This window comes from Schistocerca nitens, chromosome 10, assembly GCF_023898315.1.
Source record: "Schistocerca nitens isolate TAMUIC-IGC-003100 chromosome 10, iqSchNite1.1, whole genome shotgun sequence".
Taxonomy (NCBI): domain Eukaryota; kingdom Metazoa; phylum Arthropoda; class Insecta; order Orthoptera; family Acrididae; genus Schistocerca; species Schistocerca nitens.
This window is the reverse complement of record NC_064623.1, coordinates 148,836,181-148,861,816: the sequence shown is the minus strand read 5'-3', so window position 1 is coordinate 148,861,816 and position 25,636 is coordinate 148,836,181. Positions and strand designations below refer to the sequence as shown.

The window sequence follows — 25,636 nt, the reverse complement described above, 5'->3', positions numbered from 1 at the left end:
TGTTATGTAATAGTTTTGTATGCTGCTTGTTCTTCACGATTGTGAATTGCTTGTTTTTGAAGACTATGCATTGCTATGGAAACAACCTTTCCCGAAATAAAAGAATCATGGCCTAAAGAGGGCACCATCTCCCCTAGGTTTCCTAGTAGCTTCCAACTTGACCATGGCTAGAAGAGGACACCATCTTCCCTAGGTTTTCTAGTAGCTTCTGACTTGACTAGTGTAATTTGTTAACAAACATTAGTTAGGATGATATGCATCTGTAGGGACTCTGTTTACTGCTATTGTGATAGACATTTTACCTGACAAACATTGGTATGTATTGGTTGTGATATGCTATCCATTTATGCTTTGCAGTCATTAAACAATGTGTTTGGATAAATTGTAATTTTGACTTTCGTACATAGGTTGCTTTAAGAATGGGCATAGCCAGAAACCGGTCACTGACTAAATAAACATCCATTTTAGTTGCAAATCTAGGCATCTCTTTTTGCCTAACAATCTAAAAATGAGTTGCTGTCCCACTCTACACAGCACGGTGGAATTATGCAGATTTTAGCAATCCTGCCATGATCTTTATCCACAAATTTTTCATATTTTCTCATGGTATCTATAACATGGGTGGCCGTGGTCTGGCAAATAGAGTACCGTACTTGATACTGGCAATGGAGATACCAGGTTCAATGCTCAGCAGGTGAGAGAATGAATTCTAGACCTTCCAGGGTGGTCCATGGTCCACCTTGACTGCTATCAAAATGAATACTGCCACTCTTTCCCAGGGAAGGTAAGAGGTAGCTGGAGTGATGGACTCACCCCCCCTCTGCCCCCCTCCTCATGTGCCGTGACATACAAAATGCTATGTTATGCACACTCTCTGGCCAAATGCCAGTCCACAGGCTGAGTGCCACAGGCTTGGCTTGACTTTTTTTATATATACTTTGCATAAAGTTAGTACAAGAATCTTAAATTTTAGGCAGTCTCTTCAATGAAACATTTGTTAGTGCTTTTTACATTATACATATTTATAAGAAATACTGACCCATCAATGTCAGGAGCATAAATTATCCGTACTACTGTACACTTAGTAAGATTTTTAAGCAAATTACTTAAGTCTACTATATCCATAACTACAGAAATAAGCACATTACTTAGTATGTTTTTTAACTACTGAAAGAAATGCTCAAATTCACTGATTACAGGTATGTTCAAGTTTCTAATCTTTAAAACATAAATGACCCATTTTCACAAATGCTAGTCTCAAAGCTTGTGAAAACTTTCACATACTTTTCAACATGATGCCTCCTATGGCACATATTCCAACAATGGCAAGGCAATCTGGAAAGGTACGAACTGAAATTCCATGGACAAACTCACAACTGTAGATGAAGCCTAGCTCCAGCTGGCAAATGAAATTTGTGACATTTTCAAGGAAATTACTCTGGAATTTGCCTTCACTGGTCAACATAAGTGACAAGAAGGTAAATTTCAGTATGTCAATCAAAATGTCCTTTTATTCAAGATATACTACACATGAAGAAAATAAAGGAGAGATTTGGAATGAAAATTCACCATCAGAGGCAGCAAGAGACTTGGGCTAGCACCTGAACAGAATGAAGAATGTATTGAAAAGAAGTTATAATATGAATACCTATGCAAGCAAAACAAAGGCTAAAGAATGTTGTCAAATTAAAACGAGTAAAGCTGGGGTAATAAGATCAAGAAATGATAGACAAAATAGGACTGATCTGCAATTTTGGGCAACAATATAAAAGATGGTGGCAGAACAAAGGATATAAAATGCAGACTGGCAACAGCAAGAAAAGTATTTTTGAAAAAGAGAAATTTGTTAATGTCAAATATAAATTTTGGGAAGCCTTTTGTGAAGGGATTTGTTTGGAGTGTAGCCTTGTATGGATGTGAAACATGAATGATAAACTGTTCATAGAAGGTTTTCAAACACTGAAGATCAAAGGGTAGATCATATAACTGATGAGGAGGTACTGAATAGAATGGGAGAGAAAAGATATTTGTTTCACAACCTGAATAAAAGGAGGGATTGGTTGGTAAGACATATTCTGAAACATCGAGAGAGACCAAGTCAGTACTGGAGATAAGCACAGGGAAGAGAGGGGGTGGGGGGAGGGGAATTATAGAGGGAGACCAAGAGATGAATACCGTAATTAAGTTCAAAAGGATGAAGGTAGCAGTAGTTATTCAGAGAGGAAGACTTGTACAGAACAAACTAGTATGGAGAGCTGCATCAAACCAGTCCTCCAACTGAGGATCACAATAACTACAATCATAGGTTGAATTTGAAAGGGGAGTTCAGCTAAACACAAGCAGCCTTGATTTTGGAATGAGGATTTCCATTTAGTGTTTCTTTTGTATCGTGGAAAAACTGTCAACTGATCTCTTCACACATTTGCAGCTTTTCATGCCAAGGTCAACCTTGCAATAAGTCTAATAATATTTAATTGCATTTTACAACTTAGTTTTTCTCGGATACTACTTGAAGTTTGTTTATAACAGAGCAAATACACAAAAAATGTGGTTCGTGACTCTTTTTCTTCTTCTTCAGTGGTTTGGAATTATGATTTGTAACACTTTCAACATAGATTTGCCTCAGATTTTAGATAATGCTTTTCATCCGTAGACGTGTGTCTAGTTTAATGGAGATTCTGTGTCCAACATGGTTTGTCTGAATTCCCCAATCCTGATCTTTTCAAAGTTACAGTATGACATTCCCTCATTCTCAAAACTGCAAATTGTAATCAAAATTTTACTCTTCTATTTTAGAAATTTTTCTTTCGTTGATACAGCTTGGTTTTTCAACATTAACTAATTCAAGGCACGTTACAGTTGTTATCTCACCTCCAAAACAATATCACACCTTTTGTCACTTTCGTAACCTAATACTACGTGTGAGACATACTATGGTTAACACTTAACAGTAAATGTGTTCACAATGAGTGGTGATCCATAGGAATATGGCAAACTTGAAAACTAGTTGACAGTATAACAGGCAGTAACTTGATACAGGAAACAGCATTCCTATAGTTACAAACACACAATTTCTCAGTGTCCATTTGGGGTTACTCATATTATTCTGAGTAATTTTCTCTCTCATTATTTTTACATTACCTTAAAATATTGTTTTACAGACTGGAGTTCAGCGCAAACCTAAATCGTCACAACAGTCCAAGTGTTCACATCATTCTAACACAAGGCTAGGCTACTATTACTTGCAGTGTGGCAAATTTACGGTACCCGGGAATTCATCCTTAACATTACCAAATTACAAATACAAAATCCGAAATATTAATCACTTATGGAAAGTATATGTAAAGGGCTGAAGACAGCAGGAAACTGTGTCAAACTAACTTATTCACGAAACGCCGGGAATTATAAATAAACTGTTACATGAAATACTAGATCCTCAAGTGAACAAATCAATAAAAATAAAAAAAATAAAATAAAATGACAGTGATTTTCCATACTATATTACTCAGTGGGTGATAACAGTTGCTATTATACACAAAAAGTCACTTTGATTATTAGTTACAAGTATTTTGAAGTTTCTTATGTTCTAAAAATGTATTACACTGTCAATGTCACAATATTCCAAGCGAAGTATGAATTTCACTTAATTTAGAATCTGAAGTTTTCTTACGTAAAAATTCTGACAGTCAAAAGAGGATCCGAAAAAAAAAAAAAAAAAAAAAAAAATATGCCTTATACATATACATATAGCCGACGTAATATATACTACGGTACCTTCCAAGTTGTTCAAACATAATTCACATATCGGAGACCAATGTTTCTAAACAAAAATACCATTCCAAGCACAATAATTACAAATCCATAGCAGTTTATCCTTTACTGGAGTCAGGCTCTGAACCAATCAATCAATCCACAATAACATCACTCGACATGAAGGCGAATACACAAATACACTCAGCTGACAAGACTACACACTTCTAACACCAACAACGGGCAGCTTCACCAAAGATATTACTGCAGCGCGAATTCACTTCAGAAAGAAATTTCACTACTCTGCGATTAGAAATGATTATATAGACATTGTAAGCATGAGCTGCATATTCCGAAAATGTGTATCATCATTGATAGCTTGACAGCTTTATAAACGCTCTGTTAAATGAAATATAGTGATTGGCGCTTCTGTACAAACACGGTTTTATACAAAGTAGAGAACATGAAAAGTTTATTGTTGAAATGTGTGATATTGTTTTGGAGGTGAGATAACAACTGTAAGCTGCTTTGTATTAGTTAATGTTGAAAAACCAAGCTGTATCAACAAAAGAAAAATTTCTAAAACAGAAGAGTAAAATTGATTACAATTTGCAGTTTTGAGAATGAGGGACTGTCATACTGTAACTAAACAGTTGATCTGGTTCTGAATACAAAACAGGAACTCCACTTGAGGATATTTGTTTTTTTCGTATTGGTGGGAGAGCTTAGCAGCATTTGCATTGGAGGGTCAGGGGAAAAAAGCAATGTAAGTCTTTTTATGAACCTCGAGAAAAAGCGATTTTTGTGTTGATCTCTGATTACATCAATATACAAGTATATCCAATAATTTTTATTTCACAAAATTAATCATCTTGGTTACAATGAATTTGGAAACAGCGTTATTGACATCCACTGTATCTCCAGAATGAAGTAATTTGGCAACATGCAGTCAAACGTTATTCTGTGAGGGGAAAGAAACAGGTAAGTGAAACGACACAGACTCAATAATTCCATAATAACCACGACAATACCAATTAATGATTGTGATAACACAGCGATAGTATATACATCGCATATTTATAGCTGTGGGGTGGGTGACTGATGACCTTCATAATAACAGAACGGCAAAACTTCATTAGGCCTTGCAAATCCTTATAGTTGAGCCTCGGAACTGAAAGATGATCTAGAATAAAGAACCGATTTTTGAGAGTTAGATTATAGTGAACAGAACATAACTGCAGAGCTATTGTGCAGTATACAAGCGAGGAATATTGAAGTTAAACACGTCAGACTGCTGTCGCGGCGACCCTTTATTCCCCAACTCTCTCTCTCTCTCTCTCTCTACAACACACACACACCTTTTACTTTCCCCTCCTTGGGGAAGTATATGGAGGAGTTTGTAGCCTGTTGGCTTTTACTCCACAATGTGTGTGTGTGTGTGATTATCTTTGAATGTTTGGCTGTCTGTGTATTGTGGTGGTGCTCTGGTGGTTTCTTGTACTTGCCTGAGGTTGGCGAGATGTTGGGTATTTTAAGGATTAAGGATTGGTATTAGGACTTGGAGATTTTAGGATTTTTCTCTTCGACTTAGTCATCAAAGATCGTCATAGGGCGTTTGTGCTTATCACGGGACATGTCATACCGACCTAAGGAGTGGATGAGGTTATTTCCAGATCTGGAAGAGCTCTCGTAGAAAGTCCTTGCCAGATCTTGGAATCTTTCTTCCAGGAGGGGTATCTCGACAGCAGCGTGCAGATCGTCGGTGGGGATCCCATGGGTAGATGCAGTGCCCTCCTGAGGGCACGGTTCTCCAGCCTCTGGAGTTTGTCCAGATCCTGCATCGCCGCGTATCCCCAGACAGGGCTCGCATCCTCCATTACTGGCTGTATAAGGGCATGACAGACATTTACTCCTACAGAGCAGGGAAGGGAGCTGGTTGTGTTGAGGATTGGGTATAGGATGGACATTCTGGCACAGACTTCCTGTGGACCTCGTCTATGTGGGGTTTCCATGTTGGTCTCGAGTCCAAGGTTACGCCGAGATACTTGGCGGATCTATGCCAGTAGAGTCGGGATCCATGTAGGTGCAGGGGAAGGGGAAGGGGCGTTAAGGGGGGCCCAAGTCTCCCGAGTCTCCGGGTGATCAGCATAGCCTGTGTCTTTTCAGGATTGATGGTGATGCGGCAGTGATGGGCCCAGGTTTCTGTGTTATCTAAAACCCTTTATAGCCTATGAATGACCAGGTCCAGATTCGCATTACGAGTGTAAAAGGCTGTGTCATGAGGATACTGTGCGGTGTGCACCAGGGGGAGGGGGCGTACAGTACAGACTGTACAAAACGGGCCCCAGGACCGATCACTGTGGCACCCCAGCACGAATACGCCTTTTGGTGGAGGTGGCTGTTTCTACCTTCACAGAGTAAGTTCTATTCGTGAGATAGCTTTGGATTAACCTGACTATTATCCCAGGGAACCCCTGTTTGTATAACTTGTATAATAGCCCTTAATGCCATACTGAGTCGAGGGCTTTGGCTACATCAAGTAGCGCTATCCTGCAGTAGCCTCTGTGGTTGAAACCCTCTGTGGCTGCGCCCACCAGTCTCATGATCTGTTGTGAGGCAGAGTGCTTCTGTCGGAATTTGAATTGGAAATCCGGCAGAAGTCGCTGATTGGTGATGTGGTCTCGTATGGGAACAAGCAGGAGGCGCTCATAGTCGTTGTTGAGAGTTGGCAAGAGGCTAATTGGCCTGTAGTGCTCCAGGAATAAAGGGTCTTTCCCTGATTTGTGTATCGCGGCCACTTCTGTTTGTTTCCAGTATGCTGAGAACTCACGGATACAAGTAATCTCGTTGAAAACGTTCGCGAGGTGTTCGATAGCCGAGAGCGGGAGGTTTTTAACTAGCTGGTTGGTGACACTGTAGTGTCCTGGCACCTTTTTTGAAGAGAGGGACCTAATGACTTTTGCCACGTCTTCGGGGGCGAAAAGTGGGGGTTCGTCCTCTGGGTCGTCCTTAGTATTGAGGAAGACAGCCAGCTGATGATGGACTACCTCTTCGTGTTCATTACCCTGGGGTTCTGCTGCTTGAAACTGCTTCTCAAAGGTGTCGCCGAGGGCGTTGGCCTTTTCAGCATGGCTGCAGGCCTGATCCTGCTCGCCGTGCAGTGGCGGCGTCCTAATGCATCTTTTGGTGAATTGCTTGGTTGCTTGCCATAGAGTGAGATCGTCTACATTGAGGGCTGTGAGGCGGTTTTGCCATTGCTGGTTTCTGTGCTCATTGAGCGCTGCCTTCAGCTCTCTCTGTAAACGATTCAGCAGCCTCCTGGTGGCCTGATTTCTGGTGATCTTCCACTCTTTTGCCACTCTGTTCTTGTGTCGGATTTGAGCTAGAAAATGTTCGGGAGTTGTACTTGTGGGGGTGGGCCGTCCCTTTGTGGGGGAGTGGCATCTTCCACTGCCTGCAAGATGGTACCTGTTAGGTCTTGTAGCACTTGTTCTACTGTTTTGCCAGTAGGTGGTGGAGTGTGAACGATATCAGAGGTGACAGTTTCTCGGTATCGCTCCCAGTTTGTACGTTTGTAAGACGTCTGGTATTGTGGGAGTGCTACCCATTCTCCCACGTCGACCTCTAGAATCACTGGATTGTGGTCAGAGGACATTCTGTTGATTGTCCTTGTGGCCACAAACCCCGAGATCCTCCTAGTGAGGGCGACGTCTAACACATCTGGCCTACCTCCATTTTTTGGAAAATGTGTGGGCTCAACCAGACCCCATGTTACGAAGTGGTGGTTGCGCCCTAGTTGTTGCAGTTTGGCGCCTACTCTGGAGGTTACTCTCGAGTTCCAATTGGGGTGTTTGGCATTTGAGCCACCGCCTATTATGAGTTTGCCTTCAATTTTCTCTAGAGCAGATTTGTCTCACCTATCTCGTCTTGTGGGGGTCGGTAGATGGCTACAATTGTTAGGGGTCTGGTGGCAGTGGTTACGTCCACTGCCACTGCTTCGATTTTATTGGTAGCTGGTAAGAACACCTGCTGGTGGGGGATCCCTCTTTTGATGTATATCGCCACTCCTCCACCTTGGATTGGCCTGTTTTTACGGTAGCTACCGTAGTTGGGAACTGTCGCTTTTATTCCCGGTTTTAGGTGGGTTTCCCCCATCATGCATATGTCGATGGAGAACTCCTTCATGAGTTTTCTGAACTCGATCTCTTGATTAACAATGCTGTCTATGTTAAAGATGCACATTGTCAGGCCTTTGATATTTGGTCCTCTATCCATGATGGGGTTTTGAAACTACTGAGGAAGTCACAGAGGGGAGCGACTACTGGACTGCTGCCTGAAGGGCAACGAGGATCTGAGTGTTCTGCTTCTGGGCCTCCCTGAATTCCTTCATCATTTCCATGACGAGGTTCATGGTCTGGACCACAATGCCTAACAACTGATCTAAAGGGGTGGACTGAGTGAGATGTTCCATAGGGTTTCCACTGTGTTGGTGGACCTGGTCATTGTTGTGTTTTCCCGGTGTTGTTCTTGCATGTGGGTCTGGTGTTGTGGTGACTGGGCTTGCGTCTGTTTCTCGACGTTTCTGTGGCTCTTTGCTTGGAAGACCACTTCCGCATATGTTGCCCTTGGTGTGTCAGGCCTTGGTTTTACCCAAGTTTTGTCTGTACGTGTTGTCCTGTTTTCTCTCTCTCTGTGGTTTGACAGGGTGGTGGTGTCTTGTTTTCATATGTGTGGCAGGGGGAGGAGGGAATGGCCTTCACACCCTTTGCCTTCTGTGTGTGTTTTTTGTGGACCTCACAGCCTTGGTACCCTGCCACGTGGTTCTTCCAACACAGCACACACCTTATCTGCAGGTCCATGTGTTTTATTGTGCATGTCCTGCTGCCGTGAGGTTCGGTGCATTTTCTGCAGCGCATGGGCATCTGGCAATGGGCTGTTATGTGATCCAGTCCCTGACACCTGAAGCATTGCACCACCTTGTTCTTGCGGCAAAGCTGCTCCATGGTGACAGGGACTGCCAGAACAGCTTTGATCTCGCGCCTGTTCTGGGGTATGTCCGGCAGATTGACTTGAAATAATGGCCACTCTTACGAGATAATTCAATCAGGAACGGTTCATTACTCGGAGTTATTATGCGTTGAATGTGTCTATTATGTTAAATAAAGTTCTTACTTCTCACGGAGCACGATCGTGATACTTCAGGCACTATCACTCTGCTTAATAAATACACGCTGTTCTAGCTGCAGCCGACATGTGGTGACACTGAAGTGATATGTAAGCCGACACGAACCATGTCGCAACCATAATTAGACAAGAAATCACAAGGTGACACATGAGCCAGCTATATCAAGATTAGCCGTGCGCTTACCTCCATTCTGGCCGCATAACCTTGTACTGTGGTTCGCATAAGTTGAAGTGAGGTTTTACTATGCTTTATCACGGCCTATTTAACAAAATTTACTCTAATAGCGGATCACTTACATCACCACTGCGCCTAGGAAGTACAGAACGTCATAATTGCGACATGGGCGGCAAATTCTTACGACGACTTCAAGACAGAATTAATTCAAAGTGTTGCAGGAGGACAGAATTCTTCAAGTCCTGAAGCAGGAGGATATTGGAGATTGCAAGCCGTCACAGAAACTTTGGCCGTTGAGGAGCGAGGTGGATACCGGTACTGTTACAGATAATTTGCTGCACGCCATTTGGAGCAACCGCCTGGACCGCAAGTCAAGGCCATAGTAATATCCAAAAAGAGAGATGCCATTGGATGACTTTGAAAAGATTGCGCATAGATTTGAAGAAGCCATCGCTCCTGCTCCATTTATTATAGCGCAGTAGCACAGCTGTGCAGCAGTGCAACAACGACAGCAGTAGCTGTGCACGTTGCATGGGGGCTTAATTATTATGGATGAAAATAATTTTAATTTTTTGTTTTAGTAGCTGTTTGTCCGATTACGTAGTCTCGTAAACGGTTGGCCCTGACTAGTTTTGTGCGCAATCTGACTGCATAGAACAACAACAAAGAATGAAATGAAAATTCCGTTAACACAATTAATTAATTAAGTCCCCAGCAACTATAAAACCTACGAAACCCAAGCACAAGTATAACTGTTCTGTGTGTGGAAGTGTGATTCAACGTACGCATCTGGCACGGTTTTTCTTCAACAAGACAAGAAATTTTAAATACCATTTATACTGAATTAATTAAAGAAAATAAAAATACCATAATTACTCAAGAGAACCAGAATTACACTCTAATCCAAGAACACAAGCCAGATGCTTTGTTGACTGAACCTGTAATGACGCATTATTTAAGACACTGAAATAATGAAAAAAACACGGAATATTTTACCTTCATATATATTGACGAAAAGCACTCTGATCATTACAGTATTTCCATTCGAACCATCTGCTGTCTAGCCCATCAAACAACTGCATAAAACATGGAACAACATCTTGACAAACACTGCCCACTAGCACATCTCAACACACTCTGACTACTACGAGTCCTCGACAGGCACTGCCCACTACGACATCTCAATAATCACTGCCAGTGGAGGCGGCGGAACAATACTCTCTAGCGCGATCTCTGGCGCTGTGGCTCAGTGTAGCCACCTTTCATATGCCCTTCCTCCATGGGCTAGAATTTGATGGTATTTTTGCCAGCATTGGTGGTGAAAATACCACCAAATTCGTCAAAAAAATACAGACAAAAATAAAAGATAATATTGATGCGTAAATATCATATAACTAGATAAAATTTTGGCTTTGCACTGACCTTTCAATAACCTAATATATAAAATACAGTAAGCAATACAAATTCTTTCATACATGTGACTTTACATAACAGTTTACACAAGTATTATGTGGTTAAACAGTTCAATCAATAGCGTCAGCAATGACGAATATGTGCAGGTAAGAGTCTCATAACTTTTCACAAACAGTAATACACAAAAAATCAGTTTATACAAATATTCACATAAACGCTTTCCATAGCCCAAGAAACAAGTAGTTGACAGTTCCAGCAGTAGCACCCAGCAATGGTCAACAGGTGCAAAAACCAACAAGTGACATTTTTTCAGTAGAAACAGTCCATCAGTGGCACCCAGTAATGCTGAATAGGTGCAGACACCAACAAGTAACACCATTTCAGTAAAAGCACTTCCATTAGTGGCACCAGCAATGTTGAACAGGTGCAGACATCAACAGGTGACATCTTTTGAGTAGAAACAGTCCATCAGTGGCACCCATCAATGTTGAGCAGGTGCAGACAGCAACAAGTGACATTATGCCAGTAGAAGCAGTTCCATCAGTGGCACCCAGCAATGTTGAGCAGGTGCAGACACCAACAAGTGACATCATTTCAGTTGAAGCAGTCCATCAGTGGCACCCAGTAATGTTGAGCAGGTGCTGACCGCAGTCCATAATATTCACTTTCACTAATCACACTGTTCATCAGCAGAAATTAAATATGTCCTAGTGGCACCAATCATGTAGAAAAAGTGCAAATCACAGTCCATAATATTCCCTATCACTAATCAGTCAGTTCATCAGAGTTCATTAGCAGAAATTAAACATTTTCAAGTGGCACCAATCATGTAGAAAAAGTGCAAGTAACAGTCCATAATATTCACTATCACTAATGAGACAGTTCAGTCATGAACAATAGTTTGAGTTCACACACAATTAACAAAATTATTATCAATGCTCTTACACTAAACATACATAATAAACACACAAATGATATCAGGTAATTGTCATATTAACTATTACAATACACAAATAACAGTAAACCTATAATGTTTATGGATGTCAGTGCAAGCCACAACAAACAAGTAAAATAATATTTAGGAGATAGGTTGGTACCAATTTGGGATAGGGAAAGGAAAACACACAAAACACACTCACTCATCTTTCATCCACATTAGTGCTACTGTGTAATTGAATAGTGTTAACTGTGTAAATGCAATTCTGTCAAAATTTTATGTTCATCATGTGTATCAAGTAGTATTGGCAGCAATGTATAACAGTCAATAATAGTTAGTCAACGTCATAGTCATCATGTCTAGACCAATGTTTGCCAAGCCAGATCAAAATGTACGGTTGCTGAACAACTGTCAGTGAGCCAAGATATGCAAATGCTTCCTCTCTCCAAAAAAAAGTTTATACTGCTTAGTGATTTAACAAAGTGTGTGTGTAGACAATCTTCCTTCTACTTGAGTGTTCTAGTCTGCCATTTTCATCCTCCTTGTTCCATATAGACCAACCAAAAAAAATATGCTCCTCACTTACTTTACCTCTTATCCACCAAAACTCCAATAATCATCAGCATCACATAATCTCAATACTTCAATAATACCTCTTCAATACGTCGATACATATAAACCTTATCATCAATATCATTTACCTTACCTCTTGTCCACGAAAACTCCAATAATCATCAACTTCACATAATCTCAATACCTCTATAATACCTCTTCAATACGTCGATACATATAAACCTCAGCACCAATATCATTTCACTTCCATAACAACTCTTTCCTCTAGTCAGTCTCCTCGAACAAGTACAGATAAAATTCTAGTGCAAACTTCAATTCAGCATCCCATACAATCCGAAGACACAGTGTCCACACACAACCTCTATGTAATCCATCTGACCCAAATTTTCTACTCATTATAAATTATAAGATACATTTTGGTTCCTTGTCCATCCTTAAATAAAAGAAATGCATACATGACCTCTAACAGCCTTTAGTTCGAAGAACTTTCAGTAATTAAGTACGATTACGGAGTGTTAATGATCATAATATTTCACAGTGTGTACACCACTTCAATAATTATGGCAAACAGAAGCAAACATGTGGAGTATTTCTTGTGTCAAGTGTCACTTCCTATTTCAACTGCTCACGAAGAGTGCAGTGTAATAACTGTTAATGGTCTAACCTAGTGTTGGTATGTCATGTCGTTAGCTTCCTTCCTATTAGCATAAATTTATACAGCTTCCATAAAACCTCCAGCTCATGTGACTTCTATGCAGTTTCTTGTACCAATGTCGTTCGTAGAATTATAGCAGTTCATTTTCTTATCTTAAAAATATAAGGCACTGAGCGTAAGCAAAACATGCAATAGCGCGACAATATACCAGTAGAGAACAGAATGTCAACAAGTGGATGCAGCACAATCCCTATAACGAGGCTCTGCCAAGCAAACAATCTATAATTAACACCATAGTGTGGCCTAAACTCCATGTTCGCACACAGTATATCAGCATTTCTATACACCAAATTAAAGAGTACTTATAACGACAAAAGGAAATGTGTTAATATGCAATCCATACGCAAAGCAGCAAATATGTATCTTACATAATAAACAGGTCATTATCATCATATCAGCATAAGCAAATAAATGTTCATACGTAATCTTAATAAGTAAACACGAAGGCGCAAGCAGATAAATCACAAAGTATAACTTACATACATAACCACAGTCAGCACAATTAATCAGTTGACAATTACAATTTAAATAAATAAGCACAGCAGGCACATAATTAAAAAATATGACATCAGTGAAAAGGCATAGCAGCCAAGCGATGCATAATATGCATAAGTAACAACACTGTTCATTAATCAATAATTGTCAAAATCAGTAAATGTACACAAGCACGTCGCTTCACAAGTAAATTCATGGAACATGAAATTTAGCACAAAGTCTGAATCACGTAATCGCGAGCAGCAAATTACGTCTAAAGTACGTACCTAGGTGAAATTATGTTACCTGAAAAATAAACTCAATTACCAGTTACCTTTTTTTTAGTTTATTACTTTTTTAAATTACATTCTTCCTGAAATTTTCTCCATAGCAAGTCGTCTTAACGTCGGACACGCACAGAATTTACCTGAGGGTCTTAAATATTTTATACAACCGTATCCTGAAAAATACTGAACGTTAATAACATAATTTATAAAGTCACCATAGCTTTATACTGAATTTAATCCGAGAAATTAGACTGTGTATTTGTTTACGTCTGTCAGTGCATTCGCACTGAGCGCTCGATCAGCTGTAGGCGCATGACGTAGAAGGTGATTGTTTGCGGTCAACGACAGCCTTGTGCGGCGCGCAGACTTCACTGTTGCTTTGAGTACGCGCCGCCGCCAGAACACGGCGCGGTACCCTTGCATTCTCCGTGTGTTTACGTACAACTGTTGATGTCTCAAAAGTATGTCATTCCACAAAAATTTTAACGTTAGATATGTGATGTATTCCCTTAGAGCGCCGAGATTTAAGAGTTTCTACTTCAACAGTGTTATCATGAATAATTTTGCGAATTCTATATGGACCGTTATAAAGCAGAAAAAAATTGCGACATAAGCCTTTCCCTTTATGAGACAAACGATGAGACTTAATTAACACCTTCTGACCAACTGACAAGATTTTTAAACGACCAGGACGTTTAGCTGATTTCTCTCTTCTTGCAGCCGCAGACGCAATATTTCGTAGAGCCAGGTTGACAACTTCAGAATGCCGCAGTTTCCGTGAAGGCGGAAAAGGATCGATTTCAGAAATGCGATTTGTTGGTACTTTATTTTTTAATATCAATAGAAGTCATTTGGAAGTTCATTCAGAATGTTTTGAAAAATATGAAGATACTGATCCCAAGTTCTGTGATTCTGATGACAATAAAGACGGCACAATTTATTGATTTCCTTCATCCATCTCTCTGAAGCGTTAGATTGAGGGTGAAAAAGTGAAATGAAAATTGGTTTAATCTTACGACGCCGTAGAGTACGAAGCCAAATTTTAGAGCGAAACTGTGATCCATTATCTGATATAACCTTATCAACATTACCAACTTCTTTAAGAAAATGTTTGATGAAAGCATTAGATACTGAACGAGCTGTTGCTTTGCGTAAAGGTGTAAAACACACATATTTTGATGTCAATTCCACTGCTACGAAAATGTACGCAAAACCATTAGTAGAACGAACCACTGGACCGAAGAAATCGACTGCAGCCATGTCCTTTAATTTCGCTGGAATGATAGGAAACAACGGTGCTCTGTGAGAAACAGTTGGCGGCTTAGCCTGTTGACATAATTTGCATTTGGCACGAACAGATCGAATACGTTTTTCCATATTACTGAAGTAGCAATTTTCTCGTAATTTATGAAAGCATTTTCTGGGACCAAAGTGCGCATAACTAAAATGTGTGTACCAAATCAATTTATTGACCCACTCATCAGGAATACAAACTAACCAAACAGAGTTGTCGACCGATTTTCGTTTGAAAAGAATGTCATTGCGAACTAAATAATGCTGTCTAATCGCTACGCTTTCCTTTCTCCTCCACTTCTCCTTAATGTCCTTCCAGATTGGATCCTTGTTTTGCTCCTTAGCGATGTCCTGGAGCGAAGACGAAATAAAATTCTCAAACGCAACATCTTGAATGTACATCAAACAATAATGGTTTTCCTTGCAGTCCTCTTCAGCACTTTGTTTCAAACCCATAGGTGCACGTGATAAAGCATCAGCAACAATATTTGAAGATCCCTGTATGTAAACAATACTAAAATCAAATTCCTGTAGGTACAACGCCCATCGTGACAATCTGCCATGAGTTAATTTTGTCGACATAAGAAATTCCAAAGCTCGATGATCAGTGTAAACCTTAGTATGTCTACCGAACAAAAATGTGCGAAATTTTGTGAAAGCCGAAACAACAGCCAAAGCTTCAAGTTCCGTAATCGAATAATTCTTTTCGGATTTAGAGTGAACACGACTTCCAAATGCAATAGTCTTCTGTACTACAACGCCGTTTTCTTCTATCTCTTGAAATAAATGTGCACCTAGGCCTTTGTATGATGAGTCCATCGCCAAACAAAAGTCTTTAGATAAATCCGGATGCGAAAGAAGTGGAGCAGCAACTAAAGCATCACGAAGTTGTTCAAATTCTGACTGAGCTTCCTCATCCCAACACCAATTAGAATTCTTTCCAGATAGTTCACATAAACGAGGTGTGGCCAAATTGTCCAATCTAACAAAGCGTCTAAGAAAATTACAGACACCAAGGAAACTACGAACATCACGTTTTGTAGTAGGAACAGCATAATTACGAATTGCGTCTAGCTTTTCTGGATCAGGAAGAATACCTTCTGTAGAAATATTGTGACTGAGAAATTTCACCTGTGAACGACCAAATTCAGATTTTTCCAAGTTCTTGCAAAAATACGTAATAATGAATCCAAAATTTTGTTGTGCTCACTCCAAGAACGTTTAGCAATAAGAATGTCGTCAACATAAGAAGTAATATTGTCGCGAAGATAAACAGGTAAAATTTCATTTAAACTGCGAATAAATGCTGCAGAAGATACAGTAAGTCCAAACGGTAATTTCCGAAACTGGTAACAGTTACCAAAGGCTAAAAACGCAGTATATTTTCTACAATCAGGGTGGAGTTCTATTTGCCAAAAACTTGCGCGCATATCAATTGTGGATAAAACTTTAATTCCATGGAAATGTTGAAGAAGTTCATCTAAATTTTGTGGACGGTCAGTTTCAGGAATAATAATATTATTTATCTGTCTGGAATCCAGAACCAAACGAATTGATCCATCCTTTTTAAGAACGACATGTAATGGGCTGGTATAGGGACTGACTGCTGGCTCAATAATGCCCTGATCTAACATGTATTGAAGTTCATTCTTAACCTTGTCTCTGTAAGCCAAAGGAATAGCGTACGTTTTTCCTCGAAATGGTGTGTGTTCTTTTACCTTAAATAAATATTGTAAGCCTTGTATAGTTCCTGTGTGATGACTAAACACTGTAGCATGTGAAGTCAAAATGTGGTGCAGCTCTTCTCTTGCAACGTCATCTGGCACTTCAGCTTTCTTAACCTTTTCATTAATTAATTCTTCGCTACTAATTATATCCTCCATCGCGTCTCTGTATCTATTGTCATTGTCATGAATAAACACACTGTCGTCATAATGCTCAACGAGAACATCAGAAGTAAGAAACCTTAAACATTTTGTATCTGATTCAGATCTTGCTAAACACTCGAAAAATTTCAAACATTTCGGCATTCCGGCAACAGTCAAATTCACACTTCCTTCCTTAAAGTTCAAAATTGCCTTATGTGTGTTAAGAAACTCCATACCTAATATAATCTGTGTACTGAGTAATGGAACAATAAAAAAATTAGCAGACAATTCGTATCCTTGACAAATGAAATTTAGGTTGGTCTGTTGTTTAACTTCCACGCTTTTTCTAGAAATCGCTCCGCGAATTGTAGTTTTAGAAATAGGTAACACAGGACAGGCAATAGTTCTTTCACATATACGAAAAACTGATTCACTAATGACGTTCAATGGGCTCCCAGAATCTAAAACTGCAGTGAACTTATTCTTACCCACACATACTTCAATAACAGGATGTAAAAATGCGTCTACATTATTTTCCTTTTCGCCTAGCAAAATGTCTCTCATATCTTCCAGGCGTACGTAGTGTAAAGTTGTAGTGTCATTACTTTCTGAACCGTCTATATTGCTGCCAGAAGCCGAAGCTGCAAGTCATGGTCGATTGTTTGCGTCACGTCTTTGATTATTCCCGTCATTTCGCGGATCAATTTCTACTATTTCCACTTGTCTCTCTGAATTTCTGTCACGCGGAGGATGCCAATTAGGCCCTTCCTGTCTGTTAGATGCAAATTCTTGGTTGTGTCTGTTATTAAAATTTCTGTTTTCCTGTCTGCGTAACTACTTCTTGTATAATTTCGACTGTCACTTCTGAAATTACTGTTAGACCTACTACCCTGGTTATTTCTGTAGTAAGAATTTCTATTACTGTATGGATAATTTCTGTCTTGATGATACCGATTACTGTTTCCGTATGATTGATCATTCCGGTACGAATTACCGTTATTATAATTGTCTGTGTAATTTCTGTTAGAACGTCTGTTATTGTCATAAGGCTGGTATCTATTGTCCGGTCTGTTACGTCTGTCATTCTCAAAATTACCCATATAACGCCCGTTCCGATCACTATCCCTTTTCTCTGAAAATCTATCGTAATTACTGTTACTGAAAAAGTTACAAGAAGTCCCGTCGTCGTTGTCATACTCAAGTTCTTGTAACAAAGTCTTAAAAGTCTCAATGTCGTCTTTACATCTACCAGCTAAAGCAATTTGTCTTATGGATTGTGGCAGCTTAGTTAAACAAATGCGAATTAATTCAGTCGGGCTATAAGGGTTGGACAGGAACTGATTCTTTCGAATCATGTCTTCAAAGTATTCTGCCGGCGTGCGGAACTCAGACTGTTTAAAATTACGCTGCATAATCAGACTATGTTTGACTCTGTCTTGTGTGTTTTCGGACCAATATGCCGATAGAAATACATGATAAAAATCATTCAGATTATTACAATCTCTAATGAGTGCGCGCATCCGCGTCGCCGGTTCGTTTTCTAAATATCCACACATAAATTCCAGTTTGTGACTTAGTGGCCAATTTGGTGGGAGTGCATACATAAATTGATCTAACCATGCACATGGATGTATGTCATTCTTAGAATTGCGGAAGATCTTAAATTTACGAACAGTCAAAAAGTGTTTATAGTCAAAGTTTTCGCCTCGTGGCGACAAAGACCTACCGCGTCTGTCCCAGTCCCAATGTTGATTATTGTCAAGTTCGCGCGCCTGGCGCTCTCTTGTTGCATCCCGTAAATGAAACAAATTATTTTCTTCAAACCCCCCTGGTATCTGTGATTCTAAATTTCTTTTGCTGTCGTTTCCTACGATTTCGCCTTCAATTTGTTTGACTTGCTTCCGTAATGCCTCAACTTCCCTTTTCACGCGTTCATTAAATTTTCCCTGATTTTCAACATGCTTATTTATGTTCTGGTACTCTTCAGTTTCTGCAAATGGTAATGGAGCTGTATCATCCGAATCTCTGTCCCCATGTAAACTAAGATTTGTCAATTAGTCTGAAATCTCCTCAACTCTTTCCGATGTCACCTATTTTTTCTTTCTGTTTATTTACGTCTTCCGTAAGTGTCGCGACTCGGGTTTCAGTATTGACACACTTGGTAGTTAACTGTTCATATTGTTGTGTTAGGTTATTTAATCTGTCATTTGGTACGGATTCCTCGATTCTCTCAAATATTTCTTCCTTATCATGCGCACGTTGTAAATTTAACTCTGAAAATTTTTGTACTATCACGCGATCTCTTTCTTCCTGTTCTCTATCCTGTTCCTTTTGCCTAATCTCTACTGCAATTAATCTATTATTGTGAGCATTCAAAATCGGTTGTACTTCTTCTCTGATTTCTTTCTTTAATTCATCTTACATATTTTTGAAACATGTCCCTATTCGTGAATCTAACCGTGTTTCCAAAATTCCCATCTCTGTTTTTAATTCAGATCCAAACCGTGTTTCCATTGTTTCCATATCAGTTTTTAATTCAGATCCCAAAGTTCCCATCTCGGTTTTAATTGTTCCTATTTGTGAGTCTAACCGTGTTTCCATTGTTCGCATTTGTGTTTTTAATTCAGATCCTTGTGAGTCTAACCGTGTTTCCATTCGTGCTCCCAAATTTAATATAGCACTCATCAACTGCTCCATAATAGCCAGTTCGAAATTCTTTTCGCCCCTAACATTTCCCGCGAAACCAACTTCTTTTGTCATAGCTGTAAAGCTATCTGTGTTCGATAATATTTCAGAATCTTCTATCGTTAATCTCGTATTCTGTAAATTTTCTGATCGAGAAAAATTTTGAAATGGTTCCGGACTATTTTCCCGACTTATTACATTGTTTTCAACTCCATTATTCATCATACTGTTGTCCTGTGTTGGCGAGTTCGCCATGTCAACAATTTCGTCATTCTCACTGTCCATCATTTTTGCCTTTTTCATCGACCGCGTAATCATTTACAAAACATACAAAACTCGTCACTATATGAAAATTACACACAATGACACTTTATCTCCAACAATACCATTCACACAAAATGTTTCCCTCAAACACGATTAACGAACAATTGAAATAATTGCACTAAATTGTCAAACGCGTATACAAGACAACAAATCAAATTCTGAGAAAAAATACCTTAGAAGAATGACAATTACCAAATCTACACATGCAAAATAGACTACAATTACTAAACTACAAATTACTACAACAATACTACTGTCTACTATTTTTACAATCAGAAGATTTCCAAGGGACGATCCGAAGCAGCGGTCGCCACGTGCATGGGGGCTTAATTAAAATAAAATGCAAATAATTTTAATTTTTTGTTTTAGTAGCTGTTTGTCCGATTACGTAGTCTCGTAAACGGTTGGCCCTGACTAGTTTTGTACGCAATCTGACTGCATAGAACAACAACAAAGAATGAAATGAAAATTCCGTTAACACAATTAATTAATTAAGTCCCCAGCAACTATAAAACCTACGAAACCCAAGCACAAGTATAACTGTTCTGTGTGTGGAAGTGTGATTCAACGTACGCATCTGGCACGGTTTTTCTTCAACAAGACAAGAAATTTTAAATACCATTTATACTGAATTAATTAAAGAAAATAAAAATACCATAATTACTCAAGAGAACCAGAATTACACTCTAATCCAAGAACACAAGCCAGATGCTTTGTTGACTGAACCTGTAATGACGCATTATTTAAGACACTGAAATAATGAAAAAAAAACACGGAATATTTTACCTTCATATATATTGACGAAAAGCACTCTGATCATTACAGTATTTCCATTCGAACCATCTGCTGTCTAGCCCATCAAACAACTGCATAAAACATGGAACAACATCTCGACAAACACTGCCCACTAGCACATCTCAACACACTCTGACTACTACGAGTCCTCGACAGGCACTGCCCACTACGACATCTCAATAATCACTGCCAGTGGAGGCGGCGGAACAATACTCTCTAGCGCGATCTCTGGCGCTGTGGCTCAGTGTAGCCACCTTTCAACGTCGATAACGACTTTCTAGCGACAAAGGTTGAGTCATTGAGTACACAGATCAGTAGTCTCGAAGCTGTACTGCGCCGTGTTCCTTCACAAATGGCAGCGGTAGCCGGTCGTATGCGCAGCCGATTTCTTGTCAGCATCGCAGTGCCTGTTTGTCAGCGACAAGAATTCAGGCTAAAAATATTTGGTGGATACTGGTTCTGTTTTAAGGAATCTAGCGAAAAGGATTGGATTTGGGACTGTGTTGCCTCTTCGATGGGACTTAATGGTAGCCGACGTGTTGGAAGTAATAATAGGTGCTGATTTACATGCGTATTACCACCTACTGCCAGAGGTGGCGAATGCTCAGCTCGTTGCCAGTGTTACCGGCCTGACTGGACAGCAGTGCACAGCACCAAGTGAGTGTAATTAGGCTCTTCTCTATCTCGACAGTGCTACACAATGCGGTGCAGCATACAAAAATTATTGATGGCCTACCAGTATCACACAGACCTAGGTGTTCAGCACCCGATCACTTGACTATTGCTAAAGCAGAATTCCAACACCATGCTCGAAGAAGGCATTACCCGACCGGCAAGTGGCCCATGACCGTTTCCCTTACACCTAAGAATTGTCGAGCGTAGCGTCCATGTAGAGATTTTAGCGCGCTAAACGCCGGAACTGCGCTAGACATGAACTTGGCTATAATTACGCCTTGCATGGTGGAAATATATTCAGTGTACTTATAGTCTGGGAGACGAGTCTTTGGTATTGACAGCTCGGTAGCGTCTTTCCGTTGCCTAGCGATCGCAGGCAGGCAGCCAATGACGGCCTGACTTTGAGCGGGTAGCAAGGGCCACGTTGCCGCTCTGAAACCCGGTCGCGCGCGCTTATGAAACTTACCAGTGTCTCGTGTGCAGGCGGTGCGGTCGTTCGTCGTTTGTCTGAAGTTGAATTCGCAGTTTATTTCGTTTTTGTTGTTTTTAGTGTTTCTTTGTTTATGTTTCGTTGTAAACAATGTCTAGTGCGGCGGGTAGTACCAGCCCAACACAAGAAGTGAAACGGAGGAAGAAAAGTGTGCTACACACCCAGGCCCGTGAATTCGTGTGCTCTGTGAGGGATTACTTTGAGAAAGAAAAGGACAAAGGTGGGCCCTTAATTCCTGTTGTTCAGGTTGTGAAGAGAACTGCAGCAGCATTGAAAATAAGTAAGAACACTGTTGTAAAGATAGGGAAAGAACAGTATAGTGTAGATTGTGACGAGAGTGGCACAACAAAGCTGCACACACCAGGAAAGAAGCGACCGAGAAATAAACAGGTGACAGCTTTGGACGATTTTCAGAAAGACGCTATTCGTCGTCATATATACAGCTATTATAAGAGAAGGGAACATCCCACTCTATCTAAATTACAGGTGTCGCTTCAGAAAGACAATATTTTTAAAGGGAGCAAATTTTCATTGCGTACAGTGTTGAAAGACATAGGCTTCAGCTATTCACTGTTTAACGGACGCAAAATATTAATGGAAAGGACATATGTAGTTGCATGGCGGTGCAGATTTCTGCGCAGGATCATGGGTGTGGAATTCGAAAGTATAATGTGGTTAGATGAAACTTGGGTCAATGCCAGCCATTCTTTACGTAGAGGCTGGAATGATGAAACACCCGAGGGGACAATGGCAGTGCCTGTTGGCAAAGGAGGGCGTATTATAGTCTTACATGCAGGAACATCGAAAGGTTTTGTGCCAAACTGCTTGAAAATGTTTCGGTCAAAAAAGACGGGAGATTACCATGAAGAAATGAACAGTAGTATTTCAAGAATGCTTCGAGACATCGCTTATGACGAATCTGACAAGTCCATCAGTGATTGTTATGGACAATGCGCCTTATCATTCCGTTGTTCACGATAAGGCACCAACCTTGGCAACAAAAAAAGACGATATCATTCAGTGGTTGAAACGGCGAAAAGTAGATTTCAGAGAAGATTTAAGGAAGGCGGAACTGCTCGAAATTGTGGCACAAAAGAAACCCCAATTTCCAACATACGTAATTGACGAGATTGCTAAAAGGCACGGGCATGAAATCGTTCGGCTTCCTCCATACCACTGTCACTTCAATGCAATTGAAGGAGTGTGGGCGCAGATAAAAAATTACATTGCTGCAAACAATAAAAAATTCAAGTGACAAGCGAGACGTGGGCTAAAATTGCAAACAGCACTGCAAGTGCCATCAGAGAGGCGGCCAAAACCGAAGGGGTTGTGTAAGAATGCATCGAAAATTTAATTATACATCTGGGAGAGAGCAGTGATAGTTCGAGTAGTGCTGAGGAAGACAATGTCAAATCAGATTCTGACAGTGATGTGAGTGGTGTTTTTCCATTACAGTAACTACAACGTATTCAGGAATTTAAGGAGGGAGTTTGCTATCGATCTACAACCAGATCATCATATTGTGAGTACTTTCTTCAGATTATAACTCTTAATACACTGACCAATTATTCTGTAGCTTGTAGTAGAACAAATTAATAATGCTAATACTTAACAATGGAAACCAAAACTGCTAATGTTCAACAACTTGCGAAAATAGTTTTCATTTCAGTTGTGAAGTTTAACAAATAACTTTATTATGTTTCAGCATCTTAGATACTTGTACTAAATAGCTCTTATCAGTTTTCGAGTTAATATATTTCGAGCATCAACTTTAAATAAATTCACGCGTACCAATACGACTTGTATTTTGTCTCGCTTTTATTTCTGCTGCTAGAGAATGCGTGTAGCAGACAGGGCGCCGCGTGCTGTGAGCCACGTTCGGCAACAGCGCCGTCTGCCCGCCGGAACTGTCAGTACCGATCACTCGTCTCACGGACTATAATTGTGCCAAAGCCTATACCCAAATCGCGTAGCAGAGGAAGACAAACCCAAAACACCGATTATCGTTCCATTTGGGTTATCTGAGAGTAATTACACGCCTTTTGGCTTACAAAATGGCAATGATTTACTGATTCAATCCTGCAAGGCCTGTGATTTTGTTTTGCTTACCTCTATGGTATTCTTATATTTTCGGCCATTGAGGAGCCACACCAACAGTGTCTTACTGAAGTGTTAAAACGTTTAGAGGAGTATGGTGTGGTCTTCAACACAGCTAAATGTGTGCTGAGGCAATTCGAGATTAATTTCCTTGGCCATCAGATATCTTCTATAGGCTCCCAAACATTATCAGAAAAGGTTGAAACCACTCTGAAGATGTTGTTGTTGTTGTGGTCTTCAGTCCTGAGACTGGTTTGATGCAGCTCTCCATGCTACTCTATCCTGTGCAAGCTTCTTCATCTCCCAGTACCTACTGCAACCTACAACCTTCTGAATCTGCTTAGTGTATTGATCTCTTGGTCTCCCTCTACGATTTTTACCCTCCACACTGCCCTCCAATGCTAAATTTGTTATCCCTTGATGCCTCAAAACATGTCCTACCAACCGATCCCTTCTTCTAGTCAAGTTGTGCCACAAACTTCTCTTCTCCCCAATCCTATTCAATACCTCCTCATTAGTTATGTGATCTACCCACCTTATCTTCAGCATTCTTCTGTAGCACCACATTTCGAAAGCTTCTATTCTCTTCTTGTCCAAACTGGTTATCGTCCATGTTTCACTTCCATACATGGCTACACTCCATACAAATACTTTCAGAAACGACTTGCTGACACTTAAATCTATATTCGATGTTAACAAATTTCTCTTCTTCAGAAACGATTTCCTTGCCATTGCCAGTCTACATGTTATATCCTCTCTACTTCGACCATCATCAGTTATTTTACTCCCTAAATAGCAAAACTCCTTTACTACTTTAAGTGTCTCATTTCCTAATCTAATCCCCTCAGCATCACCCAATTTAATTACACTACATTCCATTATCCTCGTTTTGCTTTTGTTGATGTTCATCTTATATCCTCCTTTCAAGACACTGTCCATTCCGTTCAACTGCTCTTCCAAGTCCTTTGCTGTCTCTGACAGAATTACAATGTCATCGGCGAACCTCAAAGTTTTTGCTTCTTCTCCATGAATTTTAATACCTACTCCGAATTTTTCTTTTGTTTCCTTTACTGCTTGCTCAATATACAGATTGAATAACATCGGGGAGAGGCTACAACCCTGTCTCACTCCTTTCCCAACCACTGCTTCCCTTTCATGCCCCTCGACTCTTATAACTACCATCTGGTTTCTGTACAAATTGTAAATAGCCTGAAGATACTAGTGCCAAACAGTGTAACAGAATTACGCTGGTTCCTAGGAATGTTATTTTTCTATTGCCACAATCAACCGTATTCAGCAGGGCTACAGGAACCTTTAACTGCAGGGCTTGCTGGCCCAAAGGTTACAGCGAATGCTTCAGTTCAGTAGACTAATGCAGTGTGTTGAGCTATCAACGCCATAAAAGAGAATATTACGAATGATTTATTTCTCTTACGCCCCAAGTTAAGATGCACCCTTAGAATTAGCGGTGGACACAGGTCAGACAGCTACGGTGCGATGTTATCACAATCGTGAGATGGCTCATGGCAGCAGCTTGCTTACTGTTCTCACAAAGTGCCACTATCACATCAGAAGTGCAGAGCCTATGATTGCAAACGTCTTGCCATGTACGAATCAGTCATGTACTTTCGGCCACAGATAGAACCAAGGGAATTCACCATCTACACGGATCGTAAAGCACCAAATTATGCCTTCAGGAGGAACAGCAACAACAGCTCACCCTGTCGGTATAACTACCTAGAATTTTTAGCTTAATTTAGCAGTGACATGAAGCATATTGCTGGAACTGATTCTGACTGCTGATAACCTCTCATGCGTCAACAGTGTGTCAATTCATATCGATTTCACAGAACTCATGCAGGCACAAGAAGATGCCCAGGAGTTCCAGAGTTTCCTAAACA

At 40.2% G+C, this 25,636-nt stretch overlaps 1 protein-coding gene across 1 annotated transcript in view; it reads right to left on the bottom strand.

The window, feature by feature from the left end:
• The window catches only part of LOC126210053 (BTB/POZ domain-containing protein 17), a 141,103-nt gene extending 137,178 nt beyond the window's left edge, over positions 1–3,925 (bottom strand). Inside the window, exon 1 of the mRNA XM_049939170.1 lies at positions 3,775–3,925. The gene's annotated coding sequence lies outside the window, so the exon portion shown is untranslated. The remainder of the gene's footprint in view (positions 1–3,774) is intronic.
• Positions 3,926–25,636: the final 21,711 nt, after the last annotated feature.